The sequence below is a fragment of the Neopsephotus bourkii genome, unplaced genomic scaffold, assembly GCF_033783945.1.
Source record: "Neopsephotus bourkii isolate Nb327-2 ecotype Australia unplaced genomic scaffold, CSIRO-AGI_Nbou_v1 NB_1768, whole genome shotgun sequence".
NCBI lineage: Eukaryota > Metazoa > Chordata > Aves > Psittaciformes > Psittacidae > Neopsephotus > Neopsephotus bourkii.
The window spans coordinates 11,263,208-11,277,661 of NW_026902242.1; the positions used below are offsets into that span (position 1 = coordinate 11,263,208).

Consider the following 14,454-nt stretch of genomic DNA (forward strand, 5'->3'; position numbering starts at 1 on the left):
ACCAGACTGGTAGAGAAGAAAGTGGAATTGGAACTGCAGTGGAATGAGGGAAAGCAGAGACTTGATCAGGCCGTAAGAGGGTGGGAGAAAAGGAGAGCAAGGGCTGTGTTGTCTGACAGATACTTGAAGAGGTCAGCTGCTGCAGCTGATTGTTTTCATGTGATTTTTGGCTCCTTTAAAACCAGCAGCCAAACTTCTACAAACTTCCTGAAGTTTCTCTTCATTTTCTCCAGGCCAAGTCTCCAGAGGTGATGCTCTTGAGCTAATCAACCTTCCTGCAACCAGCTGAAGGTGTGCACCTACCACTGTGAGAGGAGGAACATGGGTGCTTTAGGAAAGGACCCCTGTGGCAAGGTGAGAAATCTCAATGATTTCCCAGTGGTCTTGCTGCCCTGCCTTTCCTCCTCATCATGGTCAGGAGCCATCCTTGCACTGGGGTGTCCCTGTAGGGATGGCTTCCTGTGATGCTGTGTAGGGAGCAGCCCAGGGACCTGTGAGCTCTCCCTGGCACGTACCCTGAATGAAGTGAGAAATGGTTGAGACACTGAACAAGTGTGATGAGAAATGGCTGAGGTAACTGGAGGGTTCAGTCTGGAGAAGAGAAGGCTCAGGGGGGACCTTATCGCTCTCTACAGATGTTTGAAAGAAGGTAGTGAGGTGGGTTTGGTCTCTTCTTCCAAGTAGCAAGCAACAGGAGGGGAGGAAATGGCCTCAAGCTGCACCAGGGGAGGTTTAGATGGAGCTGAGGAACAATTCCTTCCCTCTGAGGGTGCTCAGGCATTAGAACAGGCAGCCCAGGGCAGTGGTGGAGTCACCGTCCCTGGAAGTGTCCACTGTGTAGATGAGGCCTTCAGTGACATGGTTTAGTGGTGGCCTTCACAGTGTTGGGGTAATGGTTGGACTTGATGATCTTAAAGGTCTTTTCCACCCTGGCTGATTCTGTGATCCTTTTCCTAAGCAAGGCAGTTTGGGAAGCAGCACAGTCTCAAAGGGGGTGCGTGTGAGGGAATGCCTGACTGTGCCATGAAGGAGAGGAGGGGAAAGGGGAGCACAGCTCGCAGGGCTGCTGTGTGTGAGCAACCTGGCAGTGCCCCATCTCAATTACTTCCAGGCAGCGTGGTGCTCCCTTCGCAGCCCACGGAGCCACCAGGCAGGCTGCCAGCGGAGGCAGCAGCTTGGCAGGTTCTTAAGCACTGACTGTGCAAGCGTGCAGCAGCCCATTTGTACCATATGGCACCCAGGAGCTAATCTGGGAGAGGGTGCTGGGCAGTGAGAGAGGCCAAAGCTGAAATGCCATTTAGAAGGGAAACATCAGCCCAAGTGGCACAAGGCCATAAAGTCGAACAATAAAGGAGACCAGGGCTGGGAAGGGAGCTGGAGAGTGGAGGATGGCCATGCTCCTGGAACCAGCCACATTTCATTTCTTCCCACAGTCCGTATTCACTGAATGTTTAGAAATATTGTTATGTACAGTATAAGCATATACTCTAGATATTGAAATGGAGATTTGGGTGTATATATACTGTGTTTTGTATGCGTGTATTGTTCTGATCAGGGAAGCCTGATGAAAGGAAAAGAGAGATGTGTATGGAAAAAAGACGTTTTTGCCTTTGCCCTGGCACAGGGAACTGATACTGATGGCTGTTGTTGCTCTGTTCTGCATGCATGGGATCTATTGATCTCAAGGGGCACCATCATCTGGCAGTGCAGGACCCCTGAGCTTCAGCTAGTGTTGACCATCTTGGCCCTTGGAAGTCAAGTAGATCTCGTCCATGGTCATATTGTCTTTGAAAGGATGCTTTGCTTTATCGCCCAAAGCTCAATTGTAAGAGTTTTCATTTACAGTCTCATTATATTGGACAAATGACACTGTGTAATCGTTTGCTCTCTGCTCTCGGGCTCTAATGGATAGCGCTTGTCACAGTTATTGATTTTTCTTCTCTTACAGAAATCTAGTACTTCAGGAATATTGAGTCATGCTATTATCCAGACAGGTGCCAGGCCTCTGAATGGCAGACAACAGGCTGTTGTCACTGTAAACACTTGATAGCTGGCAAGGAAGAAAAAACCAAACCCAGGAACAAGAGTGTCATTTATCCACTAAAATACTATAGATAAAATATAGACTTGGTAGTTCTTTCATGCCTAAGCTCATAAAGAAGATAGGATTTGTCACGCCAGAACAGGCTGATTTCTTGTGTGCTCCCCTTACTGTGGCGGCTGGGATCAGATGTCTCAATGGATGGTTCCAGTGAGCTGATCCCCACTGGGAGTGGGTTATTCCCAGGTTCATGATTTTCAGCTGAGCACAGTAGAATGCTTGTACTGACCTGGATGTTGCCGATGTCAGAAACTGTGGGACACTTCTTGATGCTCATCTCCTTCCTGGGCATTCACTGCTTTTTGGGATCACTGCTGTGTTTCATGGCTGTCTTGGATGAAGCTGTCCAGAACAATGAGCGGCTGCAGCAATTTTAAATTCACCCCAGATATGTTTAATGACTTTTTTCTTCTAATGGGAATCTTTCCTGTCCTCCGAAATCTGACTTGCCACTGTGTTTTAGGTTAGCATGTTTGGTTTAAATACAAGTGAAGGGTGGTAGTTCTGCCCATCTGCTGTGTGCTACACTTGAGTGTGCAGACCATTACTGCTTCCTCCCAGCACAATGGTGCACAGAGCCATGGGGCTGGGGCAAGGTAGCCCAGTCCCAAGCAGCTTTAATGAAAACGAGCATCTGCTTGATCATGTTATAGAAAAATCATTGTGCTTTTTGCCTTTGTAAAGGGAAGAAATTAAGGTTTAGAGGTAAGACATGAACTAAAATTCTAGAAAAGGATGCCCAAAAGCCAGCACACAGTGTAAGCTTAGCTGTGTACCTCTGTTCTTCCCAAAAAAACTCAAAGTGAAGTTTAAAGCAGGGGCCACACAAAGGCAGCTGCCTGGGTAGAAAGAGAAGAGCTCCATCATGGTGGCCCTTGCTTGTACTCTTGCAGGCTGCAAAGTGATGTGACATGTAAGACACAGGACTGCGTGTTTGCAGCGTTACCTACATGGTGCCTTGAGGACAGAAGTGGTGCTGTGCTTCTCCCTGGCACCACCGTGCATTGCTGCCAGGGCTGCACATTCACGCACAGAGCGCTGGGGACCATCTTACCTCTACCACACTCACCCAGCTTAATGGCTTCCTGCAACATCTCCAGTTCAAAAGAAACTAAACCACCTATACTTATTTTATGTGGAGAAGCAGATGGTGGTAGAGAAGGCTGCATGTGTTTAAAAAGGTCTTGGGAGCAGCTAAACAGCAATGTCAGAATACCTGTGGGTGCGTTAGCACCCATTCCAATTGCCTTACATCACAGAGCAGCTTTTTCCCTCTGCTCCTGCCTTCTTGGTGCACCTAGCTTCTTCCTTAGACTTGAGTCCTGTCTAAGCTGAATATGTGATTTTGCCTTTTGTGAGATCCAGCTCTCAGCTTTTGCCAGAGCTTGCTGTGTAAGGATGAAATGTAGGTACTTGCATTCACAAAACATTTGATTTCAGGTATAATGAGGAGCATCTTGCAAGCTTTTAGATGTCTGAGTGGTCAGGTTATCTTTTTCCTTGCTGCATGCTTGTCAAAGGAAGCAGCTGGTTTGACTGACAGTATCTGCTGTCATAAACTGTGCTATTAATTGCCTATCCTTTACATATTTGTCTAGTCTTAATTCTTTCTCTGCTGTCTCACTAGGCAGACTTCGCAAATAGAAAGAAAGCATGTTATGCTTCATGATGATGATGGCAGTGCTGGATCCTGCACAACCTTTAGGTGGCTTCAGCTCCTCCCTTCTGTGAGCTGTATCTGGGCATGTTAAGGGACATCTTCTTTAGGAAAGCTTTGTCTACTGAGATGGAAGATAAAATGTAGTAATTGTCATCTATTAAGCTACATATTGCCCAGGAAAATAGCTTTCTGAACCCCCAAAACAATGTAAATACATTAAAGAAACTATTTAAAGAGATAGATGCTAAAGCCATTCTGGAGATTTAAATCATAAAACTTTAATTGAATTAATAACTTCAAATCTAGTTGTAGGCTATTTCACCGAGCTTTAATGTATTTTCCCTTTAGAAGATACTTGGTAATTCATGACTGCTTAGAGGATACAATAGTTTGCACTGAAAATGGAACTGGAGGCTCTTTCACTGTGCTGCAGCGCTGCAATTGCAGTTAAACCATCTTCTGTAAAATGTCCACCCCTTTCTAATTCCCAGATTCTTTCTTTTACAGAATGGCAAGCTTAGGCTATGAGCCAGGGTTTATACAGTTGTTTCTGGAATTGGTTTTGAAAGCACGTGACAATAGAAACTTGATTACGGGACTGCACCTCCTTGTCCTGGAGGGAACGAAACCCCTCTTGGTTATTGTAGAGGTGGTTCACCTGAAGGTAAAGGCACCGCCTGGGATAATCTGCAGATTGGCGTTTCTGTTTGTTGATGCCATATTAAACAGAATAACCAAGCGTGCTGAAGGTAAAGCCCTCGTTTAATTAACCCTCTTGGTGTAGTACCATGTGATTAAATGTGACTGAGCTGCTCCTTGGGGCTTCTGCTACTGAAAAATACTAACAATAATCATTTGTTTTGTTTTTATATTTAAACACATTATTGCATAGCTTGGTGCAGAGGTAATTACCAATTTTATCTCCTGTGTTTTTCTAATGTTCATTAATAACAATAAAGGGTTGTAGGTTAAAAACTCATTTAATTGCCTTTATGTTAATGACATTATGAATAGCCTTAGCTACAAGATTTTAATTCTGTCCAGTATCCTGTTTCTCAGTAAAGCCCCAGGAGAGCTGCTCATTTTATCAGCATTACTGATGCAGAGTTTTTCCTTGCAGGTGGGTTTTTGTACATAATCAGAATTAATGCACAACACATTTTGCAAGGAACAGAGTAGAAGCTCTCTGAATAAGTAATTAACTGGAGTGCCCAAGGAAAAATGCCTGAGCAAATTTCTGAGCATATTCATAAAACATTAAGAACAGCCACAAACACAGTGGAAACAGTTTACTGATAATATGCTTTCATGCCATTTTCTAACTCTCTTCTGGGTTTTTCCTCCCTCTTTACCTTTTTAATGAATGGAGTAAAAAAAAAGAAGAGAGATTTCAGCTCTCTCATTAAGAAGCACCTGCCCCTGGAACAGATTATGTTCCAAGCCACATTGGACAAGGACTTATTGGAAGATAAATGGAAGTCAATGTTAAGCTTTTTCAAAGTAAACAGAAATAGACTTATCTCCTCCATGTGCAAATAGCCTCCTCTCTATACCATCTTCATGGTCCTGAAAGACAAAAGGAAGGAAAGGTTACCTGAGTTATTTCTGTGTTTAATGATAATTAAAAATAATGGACCCCCCCAAAAAAAGATGCTGATGGAGTTCCAATGTATTTGGAACATGCCAAAATGGACCCAGAATTTTCCATTGGTTGAGCAAACTGTGTAGGTCTGGTCCTTATCTACAGGGTACACTAAATAGTATCTTGCCTATAGCTCAACCATAGCATCTGCCTGTTCCCATTCCCTGTTCTCTAGCTTAAAACAAGGATCTTGGCAGTGGTTATTCTCCACTGTACCCTATGCTGCAGTGACTGCTGTAGCCAAATGGAAAATACTGGGCTGGGTGGATGAAGCAGCCCCAGCAGCCTGTGGTCGTGTTGCTCTGGCTTCCAGCAGCTCTGCACTGCACTGTGGAGGCACCCAAAATGGGGGCACCCACAGCACCACGCAGCTGAGCCTGAGTAGAAGCAGGTGAGTACCATAGCAGTAGGCAATGGATAGTCATCTTTACAGTCCTTAATTACTGAAAGTCTGGAGCGGAGAAGTGAGGTGGTCTTAAAGATCTTAATGTTAACGTAACGAAGTCTGAAATAGGCTTGTGTTCTTTTTCTAGTGCTGACTCTTGAGATTTTGCTCATGACCACAAGGACAAGGAAAATGCTCACTCTTCAGAATGGGGCTGCCATTCTCAGGCAATCAAGTGAATCTGGGGGCCAGGAAGATCTGGAATGCTGCAGTGCCCACAGTGTGATGCCAGAGCTGCGGCAGTGAGCACAGCAAGGATGCCAGGGCTCCAGTCTTTACCTGAGGAGGAAAGACTAAGGTGATCACAAGGCTGTACAGAAATGGTGGGTGATGGCTTCACCCTCTCCTCCTGGATGCAGGACTGACCTAGGAGGGCTTTTGCCTTCAAAGGCAGAAAGCTCTCTTCTGGAGACTGCTGGATCAGCCCATGTTGATCCACTGGTTGGAGCACCCTGACAAAAGGCTGGTGGCATGATGGGCTACTGAGGGCCGTCACTTCAGCTCATCATGAAAGCAGTGAGCTGGAGCAAAGGTCGTGCCCTGCCAAGCCTGGCCTGTTTGCCACTGAAATCCCCACCAGCAACTGTTCCTTTAATGATCTTTGTGACAGGCAGAGAGAGCACCATTGTTTGCTTAGTTTGCTTTAGAAATAGGCTTCTAAATTTGCAAATGACAGTTTGTTGTGTGTCTGAAATTGGGTGCCCTGGGGTGTACCAGACCACCAGTAACCGCAAATGTGGCACGAGCTTGTGGGGACATGGGAAGTGGCAGCACTAGGGATGTTAATGTGACTAAATTGTGTACAACTCAATTAATTTCTCTTTTCCTTCCATGGTAGGTGGCAGACCCAGTTGGTCGCAGGCTGGTGGAGGGAGCTGTCGCATCCAAGGTCATGGTGGCAATGAAGCCATGCAGCTCCAATTTGACCCTGGCTATGCAGTGCCACACTTGCAGAGCTAGGAGCAGAGGACAAGCAGCTCCCTGGGCAACTATCTTGCATTGAACGGTAAATCTTGGCAGGTAGCAGCTTTCTGCCAAGTGAGGAGGGCAATGCTCAAGATGCTGGAATTTTCCTAGAAGGGTCTTTTCTAAATAGGGTTTAGCCAGCAAAGCAACACTAAAGAGCAAAGTGGGGAAATGCTTGGCAGGACCAGGGATTGAAACACCCATGATCTCTCTGTGCCTGTAATGGGCACCATGTTTTCACGCAGAGGTTTGGGATGAATGCCCTGAATGCAGAAGGCAATAGACACATCTACAGAGGCAGGGCAAAAGACAACTAATTCTGGGGAAATGTTATCCCAGAGAACAGGAGAAGCAGGGGCTGGTCCCCACCCCAGCCATGTAGCTTGGTCCCACCAAGTGGCGCTTCCCCATGGACAGGGCAGGGTCACAAATTCTAGAGAACTGCAGGCTAAAATCAAGTCTATTCCACAAAATTTGGCAGGGGGACACAATAAAAATCGGAGTAGGAGTGGAAGGACTGCTGTATGGTCATATTGACAATCTGGAGACATCTTGCTCTTTTTGACCCTTTTCAGGTTCTTTCTCACTCTCTACCTTATATTTCAAAACTAAGAGCAACTTTTACGTGACCAAAATGGATTTTCTTTCACCAGAAACATTTGGAAAAGGGCATCCTCTCCCCACAGAAGGAAATAACTAAACCCACCACCTTTTTTCTTAAGAGAGCCCCCATGAAGAGATGTTCCATTCAAAAACTGCAGACTGGTTGTTCACAGAGCTTACCTCATCATGTGCCTTGGGTGACTGTGCTTTGTACCTGGGTGGGATGGGAGTCGCTGTTGTTTGGGAAGAAATATATGTTCTGTTATATGATAGGATATCCAGCAACAAAATGGCAACCTACTTTCAGTCTATAAGTGAAACAAAACTGGGTTCTGGTAGTTTTTCCAACATACGAAAGGAAAACATTTTAAGAAAGTAGGCATTTTGTACCTTATTTTGAAGTCGAATTCTGACCTAATACCTGTAGCCTAAAATCACCTTGTCAGCACCCCACCCCTTGCTGTTTTGATGGTAAAATGTGTAACTTGTCCTTCCACACTTCATTTATATGTGTTTGGTGTGCACCTAGCTGGCTATGCAACCCCTAGGCTTTCGGTTAGGTGTTCCACCATTTACTATTACAACAATTTAGCCATCAGCAAAAAAGTCCTTAAAATGAGCCCAAGCTACTTCTGAATATCTGCATCAGATATGCGAGTCTTAGAGCTAGCTCTGTAAAAGGTAGGGATTTAAAAATAACAAAACAAAACCCATGAAAATTATCCAATCCATGAAAAATATGCAGCCTCAGCAACATGGAATCACAGCAGATACACTCTATTGGTGCAGAAGTGATTGCAAGCCCTATCTTGGGGTGGGCTTTAACAAAAGGGTTAATGCCTGGGAGGCACCCGAGTGCAGTAGCCCCTCGCCAAGGTCAATGGGAGCTCTGCCTGCTGAGCACAAGCAGGATCAAGCTCTGCTTTTTCCATGTTTAACACAATCGGGGAACATGATGGTTTCTTTGTAGCTCCATTTAGAAAAACATTGCTTTTCTGCAAATGACCTAATCTATTTCATTATTAAACATAAAAATCACTGCTAAATTGTTTATGCAGTCTCCTCTTTTTCTGTTTTTTGAGGGGGGTAAGGTAGGCTGTTAGATAATGATTTGTACTTAAACACTAATTCTATGCTGTGAATTTTCCCTTTTCCTGAAGGTAGGCATATTCCCTAACATCTTGCAATGGTAAATATGTAGACCTATCACTTACCCAGTAACAAGCAAGCGTATTTGCAGTAGATTGGAAAGAATAAAAATGTATATTTTTCAACTTCTTGGTGCTTTAACCTTTCTTAAGAAAAGACTCGGGGGACATAATTGAAGGAAAGTGTTTTTCTTTAGCAGATGGATTGCTTTGCTCAGATAATATTTTAGTTATGCCAATAAAATGAAGGGTACCCAGAAAACCATGAAACTGCCAGCAGTTGTTAGTGTACGACTATTACCAAGGCAGAAATGAGGCCAGAGCAGTGATAAATGCGCACATCTCTCTCTCCATCAGCTGAGGAATGACCTGGATACACTTTACATCTGAGCACCAAGTGGGCCCACATTTTTCACAGCAGCACTTAATAGTGGACATTAACTTAGCCCTCTCCAAAAGGGCTGACCCGGAGGCTACCCTCTGTGGTTCTCCAAACTGTAATCACTTCTGCAGCCTGTAATTTTATCAAATAGCAGCCACCTTTTCCAGCCACTTATTGGCCAATTAAGTCAAGTTCTCACTGAGGGGGTCCAGCTGGCTTCAAGTTATCTTAGATGAATTGATTGAAGACATCCTGCAATCTATGAACCCGGTTTAATGATCTAGGTGATAATACTTGTAATTCTTCTCAGTCGAGGGAATTTGCTGCAGCTGTTGTCTGCAAATCCGTGTTCTGATACGGTGAAGTACCAGAAGAGCGTTAATCCGCCCTCGGAGTTTTCCAGGGATGGCTGCATTGTGAAATGGGGAATTTAACATTCACACGGCATTGGCAGGCAGAGGCAATTCCTTTTTGTTGATGTGTTTTCTTATTTTATTCTATTGTGAGTGTTAAAGAGGTTACATGGAAGAATACATTATTGATAATACTTAACGTTGAAGGCTGTGCAGCAGTATCAAACAGCCTTCTAAAACACTGCATAAAATGTTTGAGCTGGAAAATGAGGTTTGCCTCAGAGAATGAACATATCACTTCTAAAATTCAGAGGAGAAGCGAAGCTCCAGAAATAAAGCCACTGGGCCAGATCAGCTCCCCAAGACATTCCAACTGTCTGGAGTTGGTTTTGCTATTCCAGAGTTACACTGCTGTAAATGAGACAATAATCTATTTCTCTATTCTTTTTCCTTAGTTCTTATATAGAAGATGGAAATACAAGGGAAGAGGTACTATTTTCAGCCATGTCAACATAAACTGTGAGTAGCCCCACACTTACATGGTGTAAACTGGTGAAGAATCTAGCTCTGAGACTGGAGTCCTTCTCTTCCTCAGATTCAGAACCTTTGAAGTGCTAATGAAGGAGTGCCATACTTTGACACAGGCCTGAAGTGTATCTCCAAGACCTGCAGTCGCCTGCACGAAGACCTGTGAAAACAAAGAAATAATCACATTTGCTTGCTTCAGTGGCATGTGCCTCTTTCCTGAGCCCCAGGAATATTAATCCCCTCCCTATGAAACAAATAATGTAACTAACACTAGGGTATATTTTTCATGTTGAAAATTCGGAATACTTAGTAATGAAATATCCTATAGTGCCTCTGTGAAGTTCCTGTTTGTGAAAGGGAATGGCTGGGGTTTGATTTCCCTGCAAAAGCAGCAGCTGCCATATTAATTTATGCTGTGCTGCAGATGCCCATTCGCTTCTCAGTCGCAGGGACTTCCCCTCCCACGCCGTGTGATTGAGCCCAGCTCTGCTGATGCCTGCCTTGCTGAGAGACTGCTGCTTTTGATGAGGTTTTGTGTGTTTATTTATTTAATTTTGACTGTAGGATGCTGGAAAAAGTCACTTTTTCTTATGGGATGCATTTTCAAAGAGTTATAGCCCCATCCAGCTCTCCCCATGCCCATATCTGCTGAGCCTGGCATCAGAGGGCTGTACTGGGTAAGGAAAGCCTTTCTGCCTATTGCAGCCTCGACCCCTCCTTGTGTGAAGCCAAAGTCTGAATTCAGTGGAGTTTCTCAGTTTTGGTGGACTCAGATCAAGCTGTGTTTGCAAACCTAGGTCTGTTAGTCAACGAGCTGTATGTGTTTCAAGCGATATTCAGAAGGTGTTGTAAAGACAATATAAAATTAGGTTCTCCTCTCTTGAGAAGTTTATCTGGCTGAGGGAGGTAGTATGTGTGTAGATGAGGCCCTAAGTGACATGGTTTAGTGCTGGACTTGGTGTCTTTTTCAACCTAGCTGATTCTACTGTTCTGTGGTCCCACAAGCTTAAGAAATTGAGCTGGATTGCCAAAGCATGCTGCTGCTGCACCCAGTGAAATCTGTGCTGCCTCTGGCAGGTCCCTTCTCCATCTGCAAAGTCGGGATCGTGTAACCAGCCTCTTCTGCAGAACTGTGGTGAGCTGTGGGTTCAGGACGCTTGGGTGCCAACATCAGTACAGGCAAGTTGGACTGAATCCCTGTGGATTCACATGCCACAGCTGGATGCCTAGGAATCCTGACCCTTGGGGAGATAGGCCGTCAACAAAGGTCCCTGAGCCTTGCTGGTGGCCCTCTCCTCCTAAAGCTGGCCATGCAAGGGGTTGCTCTGCACCACAGGCTGTGCTGGCTGGGTTCAGTGTTGAGCTTCCCGTGGGATTTAGGAATGATTGTAGAGAGAGAGAGAAAGGAGATCAGACATGCACTGCCATTTATGAAATTAGTGAGACGTGAACAGTGTGCAGGAGTAGGAAATGTCTTTGATGCTAACCATAGCAAATAACTCCAAAATGAAGTGCACCAAGGGCATGCTCCTGCCTGACTGGGCTGATGTGTGCAGAGCCAAGCCTTGGTGTCGTGTTGGCCATGCTTCAGCAGGCGCATATTTTGCTCGTCCTGCTGTTGCTTCTCAGAAGGGGGAATGGGGCTGGGGATCTCTCCCTGTAGCAGGGCTTAGATTAAAGCATATATGACTAAGGAAGCCTGGTATGGCCACAGAGAACATCTTGTTCCCCATAGTTAGCCATAGGCAATGTCAAGTACTATATGTTACACGAGTGCTTTTCTCCAGTCCTGTAGGCCTTGTTTTAGAGGTTGACTGCGTGAGTAGAAGAGCTTAGTTCTACAATAACAGGAATGCCAGAAAAAAACCCTTCAGTTTTTCATCTTCACCACCCAGAACATCAGCTCCCAAATTAGGGGGCTGCCTCTCCTGAGCCAGAAAGCAAGAGACCTGCTATTGCAGCCCCGTGGCACCTGCTGCTTTGCCGGGCCAGGCACTGCTGCAGTAGCAGCCGTGGTGCAGCATTACATTTTCACCATGGATGGTCTAAAAAGAGGGGTTAATTAGCACGGTTGCCTTTGATCCTGTGCTTGCGAGGGAAGAGAGAGTTTAGTCAGTAACACCAGCCAGATTCCGAACACTATGGATTTTGGCAAGAGGCAGCATAGTCATAACATTTGAATATTAGCACTTTATAGCTCAGCCACACTAACAACTGCTAATTAGGCAGCTTGGGCATGGCTGAGCACTGCCTGAAACCTTGTGTAGTAATTTACACCTAGGCACAGCTACAGCTCTGATGCGGGAACGCTTTACACCCAGTTCACATGTATGGAGGCGATTAGCAGCGATGAAGCCAGCAGAAAGCCTGATATCAGATTCCTCTTGCATTTCCCCTTCTCAGCACTTAATTTTGCTTTCCCTGGAACACCCACAGGTAGAGTGTGGGAAAACCCTGGGCTGGCAGCTCATCTGTCATGGCATCTTTGGAGAACTTGCTGTGCTAACTCCCAGGATGGAATACATTGCAGCAGAGCACAGCCACTTCTAACTGCCCCAGGGAATTCATCCTCCAAGTAACCCCCCATAGCTTTATCAAGATCTGGAGGTGTGTTTTCTTCTTCCTGTGCTGGTAGATTTATTTATTTTCTCTTTGGCCAGCAGCACTACTTAAGTTGAAATGTTTGGTGCTATATCAACACGTGTTGCTTTCTCCAGTTCTTGTGCTCTGCCTTTTGTGCACATGGATGTATGAAGCTGCCAGTTGTGATTTGCAGTGTTAAATCCCCCCCCATAATAATACTAAGGCAAGGAGGCTTTCTGCTCCTCATACAGCTATTTGCAATTAAAACACCACAACTCTGGTAATCTTCTGTAGCTGGGTTATCTGAGGTGTTGATAAATTAGGGGTGAGTGTGACTTTCCTGCCCCAGTGGTGTCTTGGGTTCCTATTGTTCTCTGAGGCTGTTGTCATTGCTGCAGTCAGCCATCAGCTGAGCCATGCACCTAGAGATCGCTGTTGCAAGTACTCATCTCATTTCTAACGAGCATCCTGTTTGCGGTGTCCCTAGGTATAGAGCCTCTGTTGAAGGCAAGCTGACGTCTCATGGAAGAGATCCTCCTTGTCTGCTCCTCTCCCCCAGCTCCCAGGTAAATGCTGGATTTTGGAGCCTCCTTCCTCAGCTCTGTACCAGGCTTGTTTCTGAGCCAGTGGGAGCAGTTTCTTGGCCTGGGTTTCCTCCATGGGAATAAAGGTCATTTCTCATGGTCCCCAGGGAATAGGAGTAACCCTGGGGATCTGGACAGTGGCTGCTCCCTGGTTAGCAGTGCAAAGGAAGTGGGTTCACCCTAGTTAAACATGTACTTGTTCTTTTTAAATAACACCAATTTTTCTTTATTAAAAGAAAGCAGCTAGGGCATTATATAAACAGATAGAAAATAAGGGTTAGCCTGATGGGCATTTCTCTGGGAAAAGCCCAAGTTGCTTGCCTCATTATTTCTTGGACTACTTTAAAATCAAATATGTCTTTCCCTTATGATATACTGTCCTCACCGCTGGTGAGGGAATAGACCTCAGTTACACTTGGAATAGTAGCTAAGAGAGAGTGGGTTTTGGTGTTTCTTTCTTTTTGTTTTTTTTTCAAAATCATAATTATTTTATATTTAATTACTAAGATCCTGAGCGCTGGATACTTCATTCAAGGTGTCTCCAACCAGCCACAGAACAAGCCACAGAACAAAGCAGGACTGTGTATTTCTGCAGGGTTTAGACTTCAGGTGCGTAGCATGGCCTGGGGATTTGGGCTTTTTCTGACAGTCTGTGTTGTAGCTCTTTAATAAAAAGGAAAGTTAGTAATGGAAGCAATCAAATAAACAACGAAAGGGCAGAACTGTATTTCACCCTCTGTAGGAAATGTAAATCACTCATCCAGAAGAGAGGGATTTTCAATTAGTCCTGTTTTCTTAAACATGCAAATCCCCCAGCCATGTTTAGCAGCACAGTTTTGCCCTAACTCTGCTGAGAATTCCCAAGCAACCTTTAATAGACGGCCATGCCTTCAGGCTTGTCCACTTATGTTTTCTCTCCTGCCTGGGCACAAGATAGATTATGCATATTATTATTCATAAGTGTCACCTATTGAAAGCATAACCACAGGCACGTTTGCAAATGGTGGGCTTGCCCCAGCTGTCCCCGCTCATGCAAAACATTCCTGCTCTCTGATGGACCCCTCCAAACCATCCCCTCAAATTCCATGCTATTCTCTTGCCAGACATCCTGCCATGGAGAAGAAATTGAGAAATAACACAAATGGACTTTAAGGGCAAATAAAACTGCTAGGGAGTTTTCCCCATTTTCCTCCTGCAGTGGTACATCCAGCTGATGCTTTTGTTGCCTCTCCCTGACCCCTGAGGCTGGTGCTGCCTTGCAGGGTAGAAGGATTCAGCCCAGGGTGCCAGGAATCATGGAAGGCAGTGATGCCACATTGCTTTAAATATGTATTCTTCATTAAAGAAAGGGGTTTCTCTGAGTGGTATAAAAAATAATACCAGTGCAGAAAGAGAAATGGAATAGGTGGGAACCTCACATGACTGCATATTGTTTGATACTTCTTAGGTAAGGAGTAAA

At 45.0% G+C, this 14,454-nt stretch overlaps 1 long non-coding RNA gene across 1 annotated transcript; it reads left to right on the forward strand.

Annotated features, from left to right (window-relative positions):
• The first annotated feature begins 240 nt into the window (after nucleotides 1-240).
• On the forward strand, nucleotides 241-6,976 carry LOC133226092 (uncharacterized). Its single transcript, XR_009729401.1, has 3 exons — nucleotides 241-354; nucleotides 4,269-4,510; nucleotides 5,937-6,976. It is a non-coding gene; the product is annotated as an uncharacterized LOC133226092 (long non-coding RNA).
• Nucleotides 6,977-14,454: the final 7,478 nt, after the last annotated feature.